The sequence below is a fragment of the Leptonychotes weddellii genome, chromosome 13 (genome assembly GCF_054177405.1).
Source record: "Leptonychotes weddellii isolate Sample4059 chromosome 13, ASM5417740v2, whole genome shotgun sequence".
Taxonomy (NCBI): Eukaryota; Metazoa; Chordata; class Mammalia; order Carnivora; family Phocidae; genus Leptonychotes; species Leptonychotes weddellii.
The window spans coordinates 66,004,187-66,011,387 of record NC_138381.1 but is presented as its reverse complement, the minus strand read 5'-3'; the positions used below and the strand labels follow the sequence as shown (position 1 = coordinate 66,011,387).

Sequence of the window (7,201 nt, the reverse complement as noted above, 5' to 3'; positions counted from 1 at the left end):
TTTTTTTTTTAAAGATTTTATTTATTTATTTGAGACAGAGAGAATGAGAGACAGAGAGCATGAGAGGGAGGAGGGTCAGAGGGAGAAGCAGACTCCCTGCCGAGCAGGGAGCCCGATGCGGGACTCGATCCCGGGACTCCAGGATCATGACCTGAGCCGAAGGCAGTCGCTTAACCAACTGAGCCACCCAGGTGCCCCTGAAATTTTTCACAGTAAAATGGGGAAAACATCGGGGAAAAGGGTGTATGTGTGGGTAGATGAAACCAGAAGTGCAGAAAGTTGATGGTTATCGAAGAGGGTGGTGAATAGAGGGGCTCACTGTGCTATTCACTCTACCTCTGAATGTGTTTAAAAAAAAAAAAAGTTGGGGCACGTGGGTGGCACAGTCAATTGAGACTCCTGGTTTTGGCTCAGGTTGTGATCTTGTGATCTTGGGGTTGTGGGATCAAGCCCCCAGTCAAGCCCCGGGTCGGGCTCTGCGCTCAGTGTGGAGTCTGCTGGAAGTTCTCTCTCCCTCTCCCTGCCCCTCTCACTTGTGTGTGCACACCCTCTCTCTCTCAAATAAATAAATAAATCTTAAAAAAAAAAGTTAACTTGTTTTCTATACCAAAAAGTTAAGGCACCCTGTCTACTGATAAAAACCTGTATATTGGTACTAACAATTAAAATTTATTAGTACTTACTATGTGCCAGGCTCTGTACTAAGCATTTTATAATCACCACCTCATCCCACTCTGTGAGATCAGTATTGTGAGAAGCCTTTTTTTTTTGGTGTTGAATTGAAGAGGAATCTCAGGGTTCAAGAGTTAAACTTGTCCCAAGTCACTCTGGCGGTGGGCAGCTGAACTGAATTTCACATGCTCGGTCGCTCTTCATTGTACTCCTTTGTGGTCCACGTGGCCCTGGAGATCTGGGCCCTGCCCACTCTCTAGCTACTGGTCCCCCTTCAGGCCCTCTGTGCTTGTGGGCCCATGTTCCGGAATGTTCTTTCCCACCACTGCCCCCTGGCATGGTTATCTCTTGCTCCTTTTTCTGCTTTTGCTTCCGTGTTCCCACCCCAGACCCACCCTGACACCGTGGGTCTTATTCTCGGTGACATGTTCCTTTCCTTCACGTCACTTACCACAAGCTGACCTGACACTACGTTGTCACTGATACACTCACTCATCTCTACCCCCCTCATGGAATGTAAGCTTCTCGGGGCGAGGACTGGCTCTGTCCTGCCCCTGGCTCCACAGTGCAGGGCCCAGCACACGGAAGGGTCAGGAAATACCTGTTGGCTGCATCATGCCTCCACCTAGCCCAGGTCCGCCTCCGTATCCAGCCCATCCTTCCCGCCTCCCCAGAGGGTCTTCCTGCTCCAGCGAGTCTGAGGGTGTGAGCGTCAAGGTCAGGCAGTGGGCAACCACCTTGGACAGGCAGCTGAATCCCCCCTGCCCCAGGCTCCCTGACCCCTTCCCCAGCAACAAGGTTCCCAAAAAAATGGCTCTTTGGTAAAGGGAGTGTAGACACGGCGGGAGGCATGCAGCAATCCTTGAACAAACTGAGGAAACTGCTAAATGATAATAAAGGCTAATGTGTGTTAAGCACTTACTGTATACCAGGTCTTAAACTATGCACTTCATGCTTACTATCCCTTTGCATGTCCACAAAAACTCTAGGAAGTTCGTGCTCCCGTTTGGCAAATGAAGAGATGAGGCAGGGGAGGAATCTGCTGCCCAAGGTCACATCATGAAGCGGCAGAGCTGGACGTGACCGACCAGCTGCAGGGCCTGTGTGTTTTCTTCGTGCTTCCCCGACGCCCACCACCACCTCACCCCAAGCGTGAGTTAGTCCAACAGTCTGCTGGCAGATGTCCCTGTTCCAATCCATCCAGAACCTGGGAGGCTGGGCTCTGGCTCGGTATACACACACACACACACACACACACACACACACACACGTGCGCGCGCGCACACACGCACACGCACGCACACACACACGCACACACGCTGCCTTGGAGCCCTGTACAAAAGCTCAAGCCTTGTTAAGACATTTATCCATGGCAGGATCCTGCCTCCTGCAATTCTGAAGCGGAATTGAAGAAGGTACAAAATGAGACTATTCATGCTTCTCAGGAGGTGCCGATGGCAGACACCAGCCCTGAAAGATGGTCCCCATCGCTGCCAAATCCCAAAGTTGCATTTTGGAGAGTCCCACCACAGGTCAGTATATTCAAGGCTCTGAGAAGTCTGCCAGAAAGGGTCTGGGCTCCCCATGGGCAGCCCAATGTTTCCCAAACTGGAACCAGAGCCCCTTCACCTTACGTGGGTTATTCCTCCAAACAGGAGGGCCCCTAAGTCCCACTTTGTTGCGAATGTGGAAATAAGAGACCACAGCCTTCCTTTTAACAGTGTGGAAGGAAGATCTGCTCAGAGGGGCGTTTCCAACAACTGATTATTCTAGTTACTACTGGAGCCTGAGACCCATTTACTTCCAAACAGAAGGGAGAGTGTGGGCAGGGTTGTCCTTTCTTATCACTCTCACCCATGATTTGATTTGATTTGATTTGAAAAGGTGTGTTAGTGGGTCCAACCGTGGTGGTACCAATCCCGGGCTAACTGAAAAGTGAGGCTGTATTCCGGGGTCCCAGCACAGGGAAGGGTGCTAAGGTGTGCTGTGCTGGTGGCCCGGAGAGGTCCAGAGAGCCCCACTTCTGGTGTGGGGCTGACCTGAGTGGAGACTGCCATTCGTCATGTGACTGACCAGAGCCAGTCACGCGAATTCTCCAAACCTCAGCTTCCTGGTTTGGGGAATGGAGTAAATAACACCTCGTCCTAGGATTGTCCTTGTGCGTAATTCAACACCTGCTGCATGCCAATCACGTAGTAATCAGTACCTCGGGTTCCCTGTTGCGCCCAGCCCGGATTGTCTAACACAATCTAAACAAACCCATCCTATCTTCCTGGAGAATTCTCTTACTTCATGGTAGTAAGTTTACTATTATTATAACGAAGAGACCTATTAGAATAGAATGTGAAACGTGCATGAAGTTTTCAGGTAAAATGCATGATTTCTGACCATCCTTCCAGGCTTCTCAGGGTACAGATGCACACTCCTCTAAAGATCTTTGAGTCAAAATTCAGAGGAAACTTTAGAATAAGGTATCACAAAGTTTCTACAGGGATAAGACTTTGAGGGAGTCTCCACTTGAAAAGCTTGAAATGTCTATTGCCCCCTAAAGATCAAGTATCTCATATAATACTCTAATTTATGTCTCATATATAAAGGTGATAAAACAGAGCTTACATAGCACCTGAGCAGAAGCAAAAAACAAAAACAAAACCAAAAAAACCAAAAACTCCTTTGCGTAAAATAAACTATTGGGACCACATCAAAATGAAAACCTTTTGTACAGCACAGGAAACTATCAAAAAAACAAAAAGGCAACTTATTGAATGGGAGAAGATATTTGCAAATGATAAATCTGATAAGGGTTAATATCCAAAATATATAAAGAACTTACACAACTTAACACCAAAAAAAAAAAAAATCTGATTTAAAAAACGGGCAGAGGACCTGAATAGACATTTTTCCAAATAAGACACACAGATGGCCAACAGACACACGAAAAGATGCTCAACATCGCTCATCATCAGGGAAATACAAATGAAAACCACCATGAGATACCACCTCACACCTGTCAGAATGGCTAAAATCAAAAAGAAAAGAAATAACAGGTGTCGGCAAGGATGCGGAGAAAGGGGAACCCTCCTGCCCTGTTGGTGGGAATGCAAACTGGGGCAGCCGCTCTGGAAAACAGGATGGAGGTTCCTCAAAAAATTAAAAAATGGAATTACCATATGATCCAGTAATCGCACTACTAAGTATTTACCCAAGGAAAACGAAAACACTAATTTGAAAAGATATATGCATCCCGATGTTTACTGCAGCATTATCTACAATAGCCCAGATAAGGAAGCAGCCCAAGTGTCCATCAATAGACAAATGGATAACGAAGATGTGGTGTACATATATATATATATTTGTAAATAAATATCTATAGATAGATACAGTGGAATATTACCCAGCCATAAAGAAAAGAATGAAATCTTGCCATTTGCAACAACATGGATGGAGTCAGGGGGTATCATGCTAAGTGAAATAAGACTGAGAAAGACAAATACCATATGATTTCACTCATAAGTGGAATCCAAAAAAAATGAATAAATAAAAAGATAATCGGATCAATAAATACAGAAAACAAGCTGATGGTTTCCAGAAGGGAGGGGGTGGGGGGATGGGCAAAATGGGAGAAGGGAAAGGCTCTGTAAAGGAATGAAGAAGTCTTGGGAATAAAAGCACAGCCTAGAGAATAGAGTTAATGATACTGCGAGACGATGTACGGTGACAGACGGTGGCTACGCTTGTGAGCACAGCATAACCTACAGAGAAGTTGAACCACTAGGTACACACCTGAAACTAATGTAACATTGTCTGTCAACTGAGTCAAAATAAAAAAAAATGTCTTAGGGTGCCTGGGTGGCGCAGTTAGTTAAGCGTCTGCCTTCAGCTCAGGTCATGATCCCAGGGTCCTGGGATCGAGCCCCACATCGGGCTCCCTGCTCAGCGGAGAGTCTGCTTCTCCCTCTGCCCTTCACCCCTCTGCTGCTCTCTCTCTCCCAAATAAATAAATAAAATCTTTCTAAAAAAATGTTTTAAAAACCTCCTTTGCATAAACATAAAATGCCTTCCTAGAGCTGCTCAAATAAATTCATAAACTGAGAATGTTTGTATCTCCAATCACATGACTGAGGATCGGCTGGAGTCTTTCCATTTAAAACTCGGAGAAGTCAGTGAAGAAATCACATCTTCTAGATATATCCCAAGACACTGTTTCGAAGGAAAAAAAAAAAAACAACAGTTTATAAAACAATGTCTCTACCTTGCAGTTTTTAAATGGAAAGACTGGCTTCCCAGGAGGTCCCCCTCAGTTCTCAGTCCTGGGCCACTGTAGATGGTCGGTCACCCAACTTACATGGAAGCCCACTGATGTTAAAATAATAAATAATAATAATGATCATCGTGAGAGATAGTTGTGTACCAGGTGAAGGCACAGAATAGGTCTTTGAGAAACCAGGTCTGGGAAGTTTGTTTTGTTTTTAGAAATAGAGAGTGGGGGGCGGAGGGGCAGCAAGAGAGGGAGAATTCCAAACAGGCTCCACACCGAGCTCAGAGCCTGACTTGGGCCTCCATCTCACGTCCCTGAATTCATGACCTGAGCCGAAACCAAGAGTCAGATGCTTAACTGACTGAGCCACCCAGGCGCCCCCAAGGTCTGGGAAGTCTTATACCAAACTGTACACAGCAGGAGGGGGAGGGACAGGTAGAAGAATAGTACAAGGAGACCTGTTTTACTCCATGCTACTTGACTTTTACTTCATAGTGCACTTCAGAAAAATGAAATGTCTTTCTAGTGATACAGGGCCACTATAAATGCTTTACTCTTAGAGTCTGCTTTTATTTATTGTTTTTAAGATTTATTTATTTATTTGCGACAGAGAGAGCGAGCGAGCAGGGAGGGGGAGAAAGAGAGAGAATCTCAAGCCAACTCCCCACTGAGTGCAGAGCCCAACGCAGGGCTCGATCTCACGATCCTCAGATCATGATCTCGGCCGAGCAACTGAGCCACCCAGGTGCCCCTAGAGTCTGCTTTAAAAAAAAAAAAAAGTGCATAACAGTTTGAGAGATTGGACATCTTTAAGAAACAGAATAGTTATCCTTACGACAGAAGACTTGGGGCGCCTGGGTGGCTCCGTCAGTTAAGTGTCTGCCTTCTGCTCAGGTCATGATCTCCAGGTCCTGGGATCGAGCCCCACATCATCGGCTCCCTGCTCAGCGGGAAGCCTGCTTCTCCCTCTCCCTCTCCCCCTGCTTGTGCTCTCTCTCTTAAATAAAATCTTAAAAAAAAACAAAAAAATTAACACAACTGCCTTTTCAGTAAACCTAAAACCTAACCCTACCGTTTCGGTTTGTGGAACCGATGACAAGAGCCTGCACTGAGATTCCCAGCAACATAACCATTTATAGAAGCAAGGAGAGGCCCTTCTCCTTCATTTAGGTTCCATTTCCAGCCCTCAGATCAGCTCCCCGCAAACGGAACAGGAATTCTCATTCCCCTGGAAGGCAAGCCTGCCCCCTTCTGTGCAGGGGCTGCTCTCCCCGGGCAGGATAGCCCCCTCCCTCCCCCGTCTACACGGACGCCGGCTCTCCAGGCAGGGACTCCAGGGAGGGGTAAGCTCACTTACCACCTGTCCCTCCACCTTTCCTTTTCCCGGGTCTCAACTGTGCTTTCCGGGTTCCTTGTTTGTGGAGGGCCTGACTCTAAGCTGGCAAGCTGCTCCTCGTGGCCAGGGAGTGTGAGCGTCACTTTTAGATTAACTGATCCCTGCCGTTTAAAAATATCCCTGGAGCACTTAACCTTCAAGGCACTGGCGCAGTCCCAGCCCAGGCAGCCTGGAACAGGATCCCGCACCCCCCACCCCCTGGGGCGGCCCTGCAGGGCAGGACAGCGCTGCTTGCCACCTTTCAACCCCAGACCTTTGCTGTCTTTCACAATTCTTCGATATCTAAGCCAGGGGGCATCTAAAGTCCACGTCGTCGTCTGCAATATGGACCAGGTCATTCTGGCCTTCCTAGGACATGCAGAAAATTGATTGCACGCGGTTGTTGGGTATTTGAGAAATGGCTTCTAGACCATGCCCGCCGGGAAAAGCTCCCAAGGGTTGATGCAACTGTCATCCAAGGATCACCTGGCTTCTCTCCGCACAACCCCCGCCACCCCACCCCGGAAAAGATTTTGTAAAACCTTCTGAATGAAAACGCCGCTCAATAAAATGTGTCCTATTTCTTGTGCCTTAGGGAGAGGAAAAAACCCACAAACAACCCCAAATTAGTCCACTTCCATGCTGGTTTGGCTGGTTCTCACTGGCACCCAGCCTGCGCTGCCAGCCTTCTGTGCCGCGGGGAGGGCGGGACGCATGTGGGACTAAGGTCACCTCTGGGTCCAACCCAGAGCAGGGAGAGCAGAAGCCACACAAAAGGGCGCTGTGCTCTGACAAAAGGGGGGACGGCAGCTCGGTGGCCCCGATCTCAGTCAACCCAGGATGTGCCTCGCTGAAGAGCAAGTGGAAAAACCCCGCAAGAGCCTGAACCGAGCAAA

The 7,201-nt window shown here is 47.8% G+C and overlaps 1 protein-coding gene across 1 annotated transcript in view; it reads right to left on the bottom strand.

Annotated features, from left to right (window-relative positions):
- The window catches only part of ACACB (acetyl-CoA carboxylase beta), a 122,294-nt gene extending 115,893 nt beyond the window's left edge, over window positions 1-6,401 (bottom strand). The window contains exon 1 of the mRNA XM_081801997.1: window positions 6,288-6,401. The gene's annotated coding sequence lies outside the window, so the exon portion shown is untranslated. The remainder of the gene's footprint in view (window positions 1-6,287) is intronic.
- Window positions 6,402-7,201: the final 800 nt, after the last annotated feature.